This window comes from Centrocercus urophasianus, unplaced genomic scaffold, assembly GCF_019232065.1.
Source record: "Centrocercus urophasianus isolate 14NV4802_14NV808 unplaced genomic scaffold, USGS_Curo_1.0 seq_13, whole genome shotgun sequence".
NCBI classification, from domain to species: Eukaryota; Metazoa; Chordata; class Aves; order Galliformes; family Phasianidae; genus Centrocercus; species Centrocercus urophasianus.
The window spans coordinates 43,940,098-43,955,995 of NW_024884475.1; positions in this window are offsets into that span (position 1 = coordinate 43,940,098).

Genomic DNA, 15,898 nt, shown 5'->3' on the forward strand with positions numbered 1-15,898 from the left:
AATGGTTATAACATTCAGACAAGTGAGGGTGTGTGCAGATTTTGCCATCATCGGTCAATTGGTAGTCCTGCAAATGAAAGGACAATATATTTATTTATTTATTTATTTATTATATATATATAATTAAAAAAGAAAGAAAGAAAGAAGGAAAAAATTGGAAATTACTTTCTACACATTTTAAACTCCCTGCTCTCTCTTCAAACTGAGATTAGAGATGAAAACTTCTTCCAGGACAACATACAGAGATGCATCTCCATAGATGTGCTAAGCAAGCAAGCGCCTCTTCCCTTCAGTTAGCTCAGCCATCAGGCAGCAGAGTTATCAGACAAACACCATCATGCAGAGAATGGCTTTGGGTTAAGATACTTCCAACGCAAGTACCTGCTCCATTTTTTTGTTGGTTGTTGGCTTAGTGCTGTTGTTTGCTTTTTTTTTTTTTTCTTCTTTTTCCAACCAGTTTAACAGAAAGGGATTCTCTGAGGCTACCTTACATACGCCTTCCTCCAATTCCTTCTTTTATGGATAAATTATACTGCATTTAGCATAGTGCAATTCCCAAACAGGAAATGTTGCTAAATTCAGTTTGCTGAATTCGAGGAGTCTTCTTTGAGAGCTTTGCCCTGGTGGCGTATGGACCATCTCCAGCCGTTCCAGCTGTACTTAAGAGACATCACCATTGCTTGATTTTTATTAAAAATAATAATAATAATAAAATGCTATGGTAGAGGAATCTGCCTTTGAGTCCACGTTCCCTGTGTTAGTGGCTTTGGAGACCAACTAGTATTAGTTCCAACGTAATGTGTCATATAGCAACATTTGTCTCATTATTCAGGAGCAGCGTGTGCCGACTCCTCCTAGTGCCATCAAAGTATACAGAGGTCACTGCTATCATACTGTTCATCATTCTTTGTCTCTGTAAAAATTTCTTCTAGCACTGGAAACAGTCACAGTGGCTGACTGAAATTCAAAGAACTTAGACTTGTCTCCCATGAGTAATGCTGATTTCAGCTAAGATTTCCTTCAGATCTATATAGCTGAATCTTGATCCCATACAAAGCGAACTTAACATTCCAGAAAACATCAATCTTTCCCAGTGATAGAGTTAGCATCATCTGGTTTTAAGATTAAGTGCATTTATTTATTAGGGACTAACTCTGTCAGATCAGGAAATGAGCTCTCCTGCAGATAACGGCATTCAGCAATTAACACATCCCTCATTTCACTATGTCAGAGAAGCTGCTTAAAATTATGTTTACATCGCAATTCCAGTTATTTTGCCTGTGAGTGGTGTATTACAAGTCAAGAAGTAAAATGGTACTGCATTTGCATTGTGTACTCACTACGAAGAGGTAATGGCTTCATAACTCATGGTGAAGGGCATGTGGGAATGAGTATTTTAACTGATTTTATGGAGCAAAAGATATAGTGTTGATATGCAAACAACAGCTACATGACACAGTAAATGCACCTGAGCTTTTTTTTATTTTTCCCCACAAAATAAAATAAAGTGGAAGAGCAGTCAGAGGAGTATCAGTGTAACTAAGCAAAAAATTGCAATTAATTTGCAGTTGCAATTCATTTATCAAGTTAAATAGATTTCCTAACCAATTTTTCTTTTTTTTCTTTCTTTTTTTAATAAAGCAGAATCTAGTAATTCCCATTTCAGGGCCATGAATTTGTACCAGGCGTTTCTGTAAATGTGAGTTACTGCTGTGTGCTACTTAGAAGCTCACATGGCAGCACTAAGTGTGTTCGAAGGCTGGGTAAAAGAGGAAATGATAAGGTATGTATGCTGTAGTTGCTTTAAATGAGTGCAGTGTTTTGGGGAAATATCCCTGGAAACATTTTGGTAGGATGGCTGGCCTTTTTTCACAACACAGCACTGAAATACGGCCTCAGTGTTGCCCCTGGGTCACTGCGCTGCCAAGGATATTTTGCATTCTTTTCCTCTCATGCTTTTAGCTGCAGAGGAGCTCAATTTTCTCATTGGAACTAATAAACTAACAGTAGTGACTTTTTCCAATTACTTGAGTTTTTATGTGCAATAGTTTGTTGTTTGTTTTTTTTTTTTTTTTCCTTTTGGTGCTTTTATGTTGAAAGAAAGCAAAGCAGGTTGTTAAGGAATGCAGGACAATCGCTGTAGCCAAGCTGTGCAATTAATCGGGACTAATGAACTGATACACTACTGGATGCTGAGCAGTGGGCTGGAACAGCTCTGACACTGCATAACTCAGCTCTGGTGCTGCGTTCAGTGTTCTGAGCTGCCGAATGAATTCCCAACAGCCTTGTGGCTGCAGCCATCACTATTGTAGGTAATACCACAGCTGAATAAGAGCAATGGAACAAAGCAATACCTGCTAACTGGGAACAACAGTCTTACTGTAGCAGAGGGTGATAAATACTATCAAATCAGAGGCAAGGTCCTGTACTGTGTGTGCTGTTACAGCATCAACCTTCTGTGACATCGTGTAAGATTACCCCTAGAACACACGTGCTCATCGGGGAGCAGCAACTGTACAGCTAGGGATGGTCAGCACAGCATGCATTTGTCCCCAGTGTGAATTACAGGCATGGTGGTTCTGCAGTGCAGAGGAGTAGCTTGCTTTCTTCATGAGAGGAGAACTCAATTTCTGTGTGGTGCTCTGAGAGCGATTACTGTCTGGGGAGTAATGGCTTTTGATGTCAAATAATTTGACTTGCAGGTTTTGCTTCAGTTGGCACATTCTGTTTTCCCTAAGGTTCAGTAATATGAACTGGAATGTTTTTTGTCACGCAGGCTGAGAACCAGTCTGTGGTTTGCCTGCAGGACGCCACCTCGATCAGACTCCTGTGGCTTTGACCTACCCATACAGAGAGTTTCCAACTTAAAAGACTGAGGCGGGCAGCTCCTGAGGCTGGGAAAGAAAATTACTGTTCTTCAACTAAGCAGGACTTAAAATAGCAATTAAAAGGACTAGCATGAGGGTGACAAAAGTACAAGGTGTGTATTTGTACCTTTTAAAGTACCCTTTAAAGTTAAAGCCTTAGTCAGGATAAACGTCCGTCCTCCTTCACTATCTCAGAGGAGATTTGGCAGAACAAGAAGCTCAGAATCAAAGGTCAAATTTCATATACAGATGGAGGCAGAGAAATAAACAGTTCAGCTGGCTAAATGTATTTTTTTTCCTGCACATTGCCTCAATAGCAAATGAATCATTTTTGGCCTATTTTTCTTTAGTTCTGTACCTGATTCTGTTCTGAGGAGAGAAAGAGGTAATTGCAAATGTGATACAGGGACATGAAAGCCCTGTCCTCTGCTCTGCACTCCTGGACCTTCCATTTCATTCACCACCAGACCTTCATGAAAAGTGCATTCATTTCAGGAAATGACTTATCTCTGTCTCCTATCCTAAACTAATTACATTTTTAGAAGGAAAAAAAAAAAAAACAAAACAAACCAAGAAGACTCTGAGTAGACTTTGAAGCTCCTCTCTGAATAAATATTCCATGTATATTATTGAAAGTCAAAGCAAGCCTTTGAAATTAGAACCATGGTGTTGACTGCATCCTAAAATTTCACCTCCTGAACGCTGCCTTTTCAAGAGTATTATTATCATCAAATGCAGTGCAGTCATGTCTAGGGATCGCCCACAGGCTAATAGCATAGAGAACTTTTAAAAAGTTGCCTGGCAGATCCGAGATGTTGGATGTAATGTAGTTTCTGTATTGTGCAAGTACTCCGGGTGGTGGTGGTAGTGGTAAACATTTGACATGGTACAATGTTTATAGCTACTTCCTCCACAAGAGAATTAAAGATCGAGTTACATACCAGGTTAGAATGCAATTTATTGCCAGGATTAATTCTGCTGATTTTTTTTCTAATACTTTGGTATCTGAGAACGGCATGAAAATGTTGGTTATTCTTTAGCATTCAGATTATGACTGTCTCTAATAACCCAAATCCATTTACAACCACAGCCCTGAGGAAAAGCCTTGTTTTTTTTTCTCTAGGCATCGTTCACAAATAGTCTTTAAACAAAGATATAACCTTTATTTTCTGAGAGATCAGATTAGAATGCAAATAGGAAGGTATTCAGGTAAAAAGCAAAAAGTGCTTCTTGTGCTGTAACCTGGCCACTTGTCCTTCCACAGTTTTGTTTAGGATACTAAATAGGAGTGAAATATTTCCAGTGGTGCCTGAAGTTTCAACACCAATGAAGGATGTTCCTTCAACCAGTAACAATAAATCATGTATTATGAAGTCCAAAATGGGATACTGGATACTAAAACCAGACTCTTATGAAGTAAATCCTTACATTTCATTTATATATATATTTATGCTGTCAAGATGCCTATTTTGTTATCTGCAGCGTGTTCCTGTTTCCCCTACAGAAGTCTTCTGAGTAGTGTTATGCACAGAGGTTGCTGCTGCTCTTTTCCTGTCTGTGGAGCCCTGTGATTCCCCACATCAAAGTGCTACAACTCAGGACTGGCTGTCTGTAAGCATACCTTAAACAAACACTCTGCAAATGCAGTTCCCTGTGTTCAGAGCTAAACTTCCTTGGATGGCAATACCTTCATTCAACATCATGTGCAGAAAAAGAAGCATTTCCTCTTCCCCACTTGTTTTTAGAAAGAATAAGAGAATGTAAAAAATATTGCAAACAATGACAGCAAAATGTCTGCTAAGGAATTTCTGTTATAGCCATGATTTTTTTTTTTGTTCTGCACCCAGTGTGAATTAAAATTTTTGTTAAGTATAAAAAGAGATCCTATATTCCTCCAGAATGGAGTATGTAGAAAGTTGTTAGTGTTTAACTCAACTATGAATGCTGAGGTGCGTAGAAGATGTAAAGAGACTGAAGGGAAATCTAATTACAAAAGAAGGTCAAAGATGATACAAAGAAGATAGTGTCAAATTATTTTGCAGTGATGTAGGCTCTCCTATTTTTTACTCCAAACACATAATTCCACGGGGCACAAACAGAAGAGGAGGCTTCAAAAAATGAGGTGTCTGCTGAAGGTTTTGCTGAGAACTATTGGTGATTGGTAGATGGTTGGACTGGATGATCTTGTAGGTCTTTTCCAACTCTGGCAATCCTATGATTCTATGATGCAAACACTGTGCATGTCAGGTTGTTAATCAGTGCTTTACTCTACAAGTCTTTCTGCCAGGTGGTAAATCCCAGCTCTTCAGCCATGCTCACCTATTCAGCTAAATAGCACGATGGAACCCTGATTTTGGTGAGATGAACTGTACTCCCGGAAGTTGCTTTTCCTGATGGTTTGAAGGAACCGGAAGGTTTTGTCACCATGTGTGTGCTAATGGTATGACAGCTCTGCCAAGAAGGTTTTGTTCCACTGCAAATATTCAGAGTATATTGTATGAAATAAAAAGCAGTCCAATGCCCAGGTATAAATGTGGCAAAACAAACCTAAAGATTCAGAAGCATGCTGGCTTTATGTGTGTTTCTTAGAATGTCTGATCTTGTTCATTATTTGTTTAAAAACTTCAAGAAAAATTGTTCAGGATGAGAAGGGAGCTGCTCTAATTTTGCCAGAGAGGAACAGATGGGCATCAGGCCTAAGTCTCACATGTAAAGAATGCATTTGGGTTCTGCAGCACAGTCAAGACAATGCCAAAAAGTTCAGCTGAGTTCTGGATTTGTTTTCTTGAGCATTTCAGCCACTTGACTTAAATTGCCTTTGGAACGCAGAGTAGTTTTGCAAAAAACATGCACCTGGGATACAGATTATCGAGAGTGTTCAGTCAGTTCTAAGGGGGCAGTACACTGAGATAGCTGTTGTGGGATTGCTGCTGTAATAGAAAACACTCCAGCAGAGCAGTAAAAAGTGTCCTCAGGATCCCCTCTTGGGTAATAATTACACAACCAATGGTCTAGAGGACTTTGCTTTGAACTCCAGCAAGCACAATTAAGCTGTGCAGCTCCATTGACTTCAGAGTGTGTATGGCAGTATCAGTAACTGATCTCACTTGCAACATCTCTCCCTTCATTGCACTCAGGTTTCTAAAGTAGAATGATTCTTGCTACATTCCTTATGTTTCATACCATACATGAATCCTGGAAGTACTGTTTAGGCATATGGAATAATGACACTTGCAGTGGCACCGACTAATGCGCTTAATCAAGAAAAACTGTTTTGGAATTAGATTTTCCAGGTAAAAAATAACATGGCTGCCACACCGTTGGTTTGCTTTACTGTATTGACCAGGAACTAGATTGTAGCAGGTTGATAAGAAGTAAATGCACACAACCTCAGTGGTGTTGATTTGTTGATGTCTCTCCCATAAGTTCTGTTTTCAAATGATGAAAAGCTCTTTTTAGGTGGTCGTTTCTGTATTATTTCTGCCTATTAATTTGTTCATCTTTTCCAAATGACATAAGAAGAGGACTTTTGTCCTCCCTTGTTTCTTCTTCATCAGTATTTTTCTTGTGAGTACTGTTCTACGCACTGTGATTCCCATGGAACTCAGATTTAGGGCCCAGCAAGAAAAAGTATCTTGTTTATAATCAGCTGCAAGATACCTCTGGTTTTAGCCTCCAGATCTGGATTGTCTGCTCACGGAGGAGCATTTTATTTAGGTGTAAGGTCACTTGAATAACTCCAAAGCATGAATAAACAAACTCTACTTGTTCTGAACAAATGTAACCCATTCTCAGGCTCATGTTTATTTACACACACAATGGATCAGACAACTTAAAAAATAACTTAACAACTTGCAGTGAAGTCACAAATCAGAGGGCAGGTTGCTTCAGCTATACTTTGGCACATTTTGAGCTTATGTAGCTTCATTTCTCAGCCTTCTTCCCTCCCTAGGTAAATTTTCTGAGCAGAAAGTAGGCCACCCTCCAAAAAAGGATACTTAATTCACACTAAAATCAAGTAATGTCATGGTCATTATAAAGTACTAGAATAATTGTCAATGATGGGTAATAGCATCACTGGATCAAAAAAAAGAAAAAAGTATATCTCTTACATGGAAGAATTTGTCAGGCTTACGTATATGAAACACATTGTTCATATTGATATAAAGCAGCTGGCAGCAGGGATAAAAAAAATTATTTAAAAATATATTAATATATTTCCACAGGAAGTGTGAAAAAATAAATTCTTCTCATTTCCAACTAGCTCAAAAAGATCTAGTTTTCTACAATTCACGTTTTCACTCCCTTTCTTATTCAGGCTATAAATAGTGATTCCTTTTTTTCTGTTTTTTTTTTCATCCCTAGTGTGAATCCCTACTGCTGTTTAACAAGTTCATTCAGATGAAAAATTTTCATCTTATATGTTCTGTAGCCTGCATCTGCATAACGTTTGGTTCAGCTTGCTTGTTTAAGTCTCTGCCTGATAAGCCTCAGAGACAGTGCCTCTGTTTGAAAGTTGTAAAGGAAATAATTGACACCAAATAGTTTCCTGTCATGGAAAAGATACTTCAACACGGATGCAGCCAGCTAATGGCTGAGGCCAGAGCTGGAGCCAGTGATGCATGCCAGACCCCTTATCTGAAGCTTCATTTTAAACTGTCATATAAACTGGATAAGTTAATAGCAGACTTTGTCACAGTGCTTTTAGGTGCATGCCCTTTAATTTTTTTTTTTTTTTTTAAGAGGAAATTAATAGAGGATGCTAGACAATTTCTTTCACATTGTTTTTTTTTCTACTTTTTTAATGTTCCTACTATTTTCATTCTAATGGTTGGATGAAAGCTGTCCTGCTTTTGTCTCCTGTCTATAATAATTCCAAGTCAAGAATCTCCATAGGTCTTTATATTACGACAACTCCCTCAAACTCTTTACTTACTTGCATTTTCCAGAACCCTGGGCAAATGCTGTCTGATGGGGAAACCTCACAGAGCTAAAGGTATGTGTAAATATATGTAGGATGTCCACTTAAGTGCAAAGCTCAGAGTTGGATTGAGATGAAGAAATAAGGACTGCAGGTTCTGGAAGAAAATAAAAAGATGAAAACATGGGTCACTACAGAAATGAACTGTCTCCATGCCAGTCTAAAGGTTGAGAGTGGTCAGCCTCCCTTAACAGGACGCAAAAGTGCAATAACCTGAAAATGTATTACTGCTCTGTTTCTAAGCTTGAAAACAGTCCGATGTTCTTGAAGTTGTCCAGGTATTTCTTAGCAGAGAAGCTCTGGTATACAAGGATCAGAAATTCTGTTGTGGGAAAATATTTGCCACTATTTTTCTCCATGAGGAATGGCAGTTTCTCTATACTGGTCTCAAGTAGATCCACTATATATGTATCACAGGATACTAAGTGTTATTTGTAGTCCTACAATAACGTGGTCAAAGTAATGAGAGCACTCCATTAGTGACAAACTCTGTACATTCTTCCTCCAGCTTGGACTGGTAATGTGGTTCAGTGACTTACTGTCATGGCATGCCACGATTTGAATATACTCCTTTGACATACTTTGCATTCATGGGAAGTATGTATTCCCTGAGGCTCAATTATTTGCTGTCTCCCTGCATAGTGATAAATTCCACAGAGATGCAGACAGCACTGTCAAATCCTAGCACAAGAAACAGAAGAAAATAATGTGTCCTGCTTAAACAGGTACTATATTTTATAAATATAGGTAATATATATTATAAATATAGATTATAAATAGAATGAGTGGTAACAAAAGACAGATAATGTCTCACTGGTGTCTCTGTTATTTCATTCCTCAGATACCATGGCACACAAGATGCTGTCCAAGCTCATGGCAGACATCTAGATTAGAAGACTCGTTTCCAGCTATACAGCTGCCATGTACATGCCTGCCTCTGGAACTCAACCAGAGTGGAAGACCAGCACTTTGCCTGGAACCTCGTTACAAAAGGAGGAATCCTGGCAGTGTCCTGGCACGCTCCTCAGATTGTTGCACCAACACACGTCAGCCTTTATCGGGGAGAAAAGCAGACAGAAGGAACAGCTAGGGTTTCAGTCTAACCTCAGTAGGGTCTGCATTCTGTCCCAGGCAGTGCACAGCCTCTGTCTCTGTTCACTGTCAGTGCTGTGCTATGGACTGCTGTTGTTGCCTGAGGGAAGAGAATGGATAAGGGGCTTGGGAACTGATGATGCTGTGAAAAAGAAGGTAGCACCATATGATGTTAGATAGGTGCACTGTGTATTGCTATTTTTTGTATTCATGGATTCAGCCATCACTGTGCGGTTAATAACAAAGGCTGGTTGTAATTGACATAACATGATGTATTCTACGGATGCAAAGTAGTTGGATTGTAATTAGCCATGTGATAAGTATACAAGGGATGCTTTCTGCTCAGATATGTTTACATATAAGCTGACAAACAAAGAGATTGAGATTCAGTTTCTGTGACTTTTAGGTATCTGTGATAAATTAATGACTGTGGAAGCAAGCCAAAGAGTTTCAGAGTCAGAACAAAAGAAGTTGCTCAAACAACCAGCACATTTTTCATTCTAATAGTTGGACAAAAGCTGGCCAGCTTCTGCCTGCCATCTCAGTGGCTTCCAAGTCAAGGATCTCCATGGGTCGCTATATTATGACAACTCCTTACTCCAAACTCTTTGGTACTTGCATTCTCCAGAACATCAGGCAAACGGTGTTTCATGGGGAAGCCTCACAGAGTTCAAGGTATGCAGAAGTGTATATACGTCCATTTAAATGCAAAGTTTAGAGCGGGGATGAGGTGAAGGAATGAAAACTGCATGTACTGGCAGAAAATGAAATATGTGTAGTTGCTCAAACAGTCAGAAGGTTTTGGCATACTGACTTTACCTGTATGGACTAAATTCTATTGCAAACATAGCCTGAAATGCTCCTTGCATGCAATGCCCTGTAATTTTTAATGTGCTTAGTAAAGATTTCATTTAAAAGCATAAACTCGTGGTTCCACCATAAGGAAGTAGTTTACAAAGAGGCCCTTTGAAATTTAAATCAGATAGTTTTCTGCCTAATGATCTCCACAGTTGCAGGGAGAAAAGGATATGTTTTATATTCAAAATAGTACAGGACGTATTATGAAAGGGAGGGAAGTGAAAACAGATGAATAACTCTTGCTATGTGTAGCCAGAAGAAAACATACAGAGATGAAGCAACAGTCAGATTCCTTCTGAACTACCTGCAGGTCTTCAGGAGAAAGAGCATGTGAGTGGAAGTCAAAAATTACCATCTTCAGTGCCTGTGCTTTGCACTGAGTTTCCTGTGTAACCCTGAATATGTTGGGTCATGACTCAGTTTTTCTCCTTCGAAACGTGAATAATATTCCTTTACCATGTACATTGTGAGATGTAACTTATTAATACAGTAACCGCTTTGCAAGTTGCAGGAGGTAGAATCTACAGTTGGCAGAGTAATGGCACACAGTGACACATGAAATTACATAACCAGAACTGTAAAGTCAGAATTGAATATGAAGTACTTCATTAAAACTTGACCCACATTGTCAAGTGTTCCCTTTACAGATTACTAACAATAACCTGGCTTCTAAAAGCAAGGAACTCTTCCAAGGTTGTTCTTCTATTGCAAGCTGTTTTCCGACTCTGCTTGTTCTAAAAGTCATTTATCACCATTTACAATACTGAAGAAATTTCTCCATAAGGTTTGATTATTACCTTGATTATTACATATTCTGCTCAGATTTCCAGTTGTACAAACACAGTATGACAGTAGCATAAAAAGCACAAACTGTCTTACCTACTGCTTCATACTACAGAACCAATTCCCACTTTAAGCATCAAAACATTATTAGGAGAAGCAATGTGATAAAGCTAAATAAAATTAGGAAAGGAGTTTCCAAAAATTAGTTTAATCACTTCTATGGATGCTCACGTACAGTTCACACCAAAGTCAGATAGAGTGGTTGGCATGTGTATAACCAAAGATAACATTCACAAGACAAGAGGGGTGCCTCTTACTCAGTGTGCAGAGCTGGCTTCTTTAAAAGGATCCTTGATTTAAAAATCATGAGACCAAAACTAATTGGTAATGATCTGCAAGAAAAGTAGTACTGCCAGGAAAGCTTGGTGATGGTAAACAAGAAACAAATGTGAAGTCCTGAGAAAATGCCTGAACCAATGCACAGGCATGTATGATTGTTGCAGTAAAATTAAAGCAATCCAATTCAACGGGCATAACTGTGGAAAAGCTGTTGCCCCTGGGGTTGAACTCAGTCCTTTTAGTTTAACAATATGAGTTTTGCTTGATTAGGTAAAAAAATACATAACCAGATATTCTGTCGGGGACTTTTTAAAAGCTCATGTATATATTACAAGTGAAAAAAAAGCACACTAAAATGGCCTTATTGCTATACAGGAACATAGAGGCATTTCTTAGGAACAGAAGCTTTTTGGTGAAACAAATTCCCGGCTGGTTATGGCAAATGGCAGTAGAAATGCAAATGGCAGTAGTTTGTAGCCTGAGTAGAGTTAACAAGAATTGTCCCTTCTAGAGTCAGATTGTGGTCATTGTAACACTAGTGTAAATCTGGAGTAATCCTCCTGATTTCTATATGGATACTCTGGTGGAACTGTGAATAGCAGCATATGTGATGAGAATTATAACCTTTGGATTTTTACAGATAAACAGAAGGGATTTCTCTTAGTATGGAAGTGCATTCTGGGAACATTAAGGATAGTACAGTATTAGATGTATTTTCTTAATTTTTTTTCTTTCGAATTTGCAGTAGCTCTTTCAGCAGTTTTTACAGACAGTCCACTTCTTTCACTCTCTGAATTCTCTCACTGTGTTTCCTTGCAATCGATATTCAGCCTTTTATTGCTGGTTGTTTTGAAGCATTTAGTGATCTAACAGGTGTGTCTGTGTCTCCTATCGTGCTCTCTTCATCCATGGACTTCTTCATGTTTACCAATTTATCCTTTTACCACCTGAAATCTCAGCTGTTTGTGTGCGCCCTGCTGCTACCAAAAACTGATGTGATCCAGTTTTGCCCATGAAAAGATGGCACTGAGAATATAAAAAGCATACAGAATAGACAGGAACTGCAAAAACAATCTTAGATAACAATGAAGAGAATCCATGGTTTTTTAAAAAAAAAAGCTCTGAAGAAAAACACCTTTGAGTTGTATTTACCTCATTTGCTGTTGTTTCTTTTTACTGTTTTTGCTGATTTTTCATGAAAATATATCCAATTGCCACCTCTGACAATTGGATGTAAGATCAGGCATATGACATGCACATGTAAAAATAGCAAAAATGGGTGATCCTTAAGGAACAGTGTAAGAAATTTGATTTATAATCATTTTTTTAGGAGCTTAGAAAATCAAGATTGTAGATTGGATTCAGCAGCATCAGTTTGTTTGCCTGCAGACAGCAACTTACTGAAACTATCACTGTGCAACTTCTATTGCATGACATCAAAAACAGAAATAAGGATGGCCACCAAGTTATAGGAATTGCCAACAGGTAAGTGGCTTTCTTGATGGCATGGGAGTGCTGCAAATATGAAGTTGCCATTGGCACAAGCCAAGTCATTCTCAGTTTAAGATAGTAGGAAACTCTTAACATGTTCCACAAGAGTTGCACAATCCGTCCCTTGAACATAGGATGATGCTAAGTTGAGACGCAGCAGTAGAGCAATGAATTCATTAAAGATAAATGCAATACTTTCAGATTTCAGACAGCTGCAGCAAAAGAATATTCAACTTCCAAATTGTCTGTCTGGCCTTTAAAAATTGGCCAGCTGAAAGACATCAATTATGGAATTATAGAAATGCGGACATTTTGGAAAAAAGGTCTCTTTTCTCCCCACACCACTCATTTGTCTAGACTTTGCTCTGTCCTTCCACACAATCTATCTACTGTTGGTGTGAGAGCCCTTTTTTTCTGAAGAGGCTGGATCCTGGGACAGCCTTTGTGTATTTCCCAGCCTTGGTGACCCTTCATCTAATTTCAAATCTGAAATAAAAACAACCCCTTTTCTCCAACTCTCCTTATACATTTTAATGTCTCTCTTCCGCTCCTCTGATTTAACTCTTGACTGTAATACTCCCAAACAAAACCTTCATTAAGATTGACTCCAAAGCTGAATACAGAAAAGACCTGTTGGAACAAGCAGTTTCTGTCTGGGCAGGATTATTCTATACTGTCTATTTACTACTGCTTCAACCAGTCTGCTTTTAAGTATCTAAAGCTAATTAGCTTCTGTAAATTAGATTTTCTTGCAGATTACCCTTGAGAGCCAGAAGTCTTACTGTAGGATGGATCCTTCTAGTGAAATCTCTCTTTTTTTTTCTCCTTTCTCGGCTGGTGTGTACATAACTACAACCCCAAATGTGTTTTGAGTCTTTTTTCTGTGGTTGTACTGACACATAGCTTGTGAGCACACCTGAAATCTCACAGTCGCTTTCCTACCAGAAGGATTTTCTTACAGGTTGGAGTTTTCCTTCTTTACTGGCATTCACCCTCATCATGTGTTTGTAGCAGTGTCCCTTCATTGTCACTTAGCCATGGAATACAAACATGGTTAACATTTGGAAAGGGATTTGTGCATCAAGCTGCCAAACTTCAGGCAGCATTCTCATCTGCTTTTGGAAAATACATCCCACCAAGATTAGGAGGTGCCCAGGATAAATTGTCACTTTCGAAAACCCCAGACAGTTGCTGCAGTTGGATTTTCATCTTTCTGAGAGATTTAATTTTTCTGGTATGTATTTCTCCTTGCTTCTTCTTTCAGAGTGACTGATTTCAGTTCTCTAGGATCTTTCAGATAATACTAGGACAACACCTAATAGAATCTAAACCAAAAGGAAGGTGCTTTTTGTGCCTTGTGTGTGAATTGTCCTAAGATGCAGCTGAGTTGAATTTCCTTTTTTATTTAAAATGGTTTTCCTTCATCATGAAGTGTGAATGGTTAGACCAAGTCTTCCTCCAGTCCATCTCCAAAAGAGCACAGGAGTGTGCCATACCATTTTTGACTTCTCAGTTACCCACAAGCACAAGATTAAGGGAGTGTGCTGATTTATGTGCAGATTTTCTCCTCATATACAGCCAAGGTGTGGCCAGGCATGTATCCCAATACAGGAACACAGAGGTGCTCCTGAATCTCCCATTTAGACACACATGAAGGCATACCTGTTTATTAAAGAGGCTTCAACAAGAAGAGCAAATAACGTGATTTATTCTTTTTTCCCTAAGGAAAAGCTTTGAGTAAATGATGCAATAGTTTGAGGTGGAATAATTGGAGTATATTTATTTGCCAGACACTCTATGCAAAAGAAAAGTTTAAGTTCTGTAGGTGTGGCTAACATGGAAACTTACCATGAGCATCAGAAGAAAAAGTCACACTCAGAAATATGTGAAGTTAAGTGCTGGTGTGTCAGTAAACATACACAGCACTCACAGAAAGTGGCAGTATTACCATACTGACAAAAGGCATTCAATTTTTCAGCAGTGGAGACAGTCCAAGGCGTCAGTCTTTGTGCACAGTATGTGATGTCTTTATTTTAGTGGTGCAAGGAATCTCTGAAGTGATGGCAATGCTTTTCATGTATTTGCATTCCTGTAAAATGCACGGTAGGTGAGGATGGAAATTACGCTTTTCATTGATCCTAGGCCCCAAGTTTCCTTGTTGAAGGTATTTAATTAAAAAAAAAATAAAATTAAGTAGTCTAATGAGATAATTGTGAAGATATTCACATAGATTTACAAGGCAAAGGAAAACAGAGTCCCAAGCAGATGCCCATTAGCAGGATGAAGAACAAGGAACTAAATCTTGTTTAGAGGAAAGTAAATTGCAATCAAATTTGCAGTCTTTTAAGAGAGGTGACATTCTGGGGAGGAGACTGCTTTATCCAGAGACATCCAGCTCAAGAAGGCAATGCTGCCTTGCTACATGGGCTGAACTTTAACACATCTGTAGAAAATAAGTCCTGTTTTAGTCATTGTATTTACCTCAAGTAATAATGTATCTTTGAAAACAAACAAACAACTCTACATCCCTATAGAATCCTTTCCATGCCCTATTTTCAAATGCAGCAAAAGAGGCAGATAACACATTAACAGCTGTTTTCAACTATATATTGATCTGAAGCATGCAAGCAGAATTTTGGGATAAAATCTACTGAAGTTCATCAATATCTGTAAAGGAATTCTTCTTTCTCTAAGAAGCTGACTTGGAGGAGTAGGAGGTGGGCCCTGCCATGGAGATGTGTACATGTATGGACACCAACAGGAGCTCTCTTCTGGTTCACAAGGTGGGCAGCAATATTTTGAGTTCACCTTTAAGTGTAAATAGAATCACTGAATCATAGAATCAAGGTTGGAAAGACCTCTAAGATTAACCAGTCATCAGTTCATCCCTACTAACCATGTCTGTCAGTGCCACATCTCCACAGTTCTTGAACACCCTCAGAGACAGTGACTGCACCAGCTCCCTGGGCTGCTTACAGAGTTATCAACTTCAAGAACTTGTATTATGAGAAAAGACTATTTTAATTACAAAACTAACAGCAACTCAGATTGCTGCTGTCTCTTAAAAATGTTAATTAGTCCTTCCATTCGTCCTTAAATTTATGAAGACCTGCACAGAGTCGGTGACACTATTGCTTGTGACAGACTCATGCTGAGCCTTTCATTCTGCAGTTGTTGCAAAGGAATGTGTATGTAACGATGAAAGAGTCAGAGTAAAACATCTTTATTTGTACTCAAGAAATTTTTTCCAAAAACACACAAAAAAAAAAAAAAAAAAAAAAAAAAAGCTTCAGAAATAAAGTAGAAACAGTTCTTCTCCACTTTCATTCTAGAAAAGTTCATTTTTGAGAAAGCAAGTTTGCAATTCATTGCAGCTGGAAGATTTTTCATATCTCCCACCCCCATCCGCCTCCCAGAGGATACAGAAACTCCCATGGGGTTCCTGGGGCAGCAGCAGAGGAGGGCTGGGCACAAGGAACCTCAATCC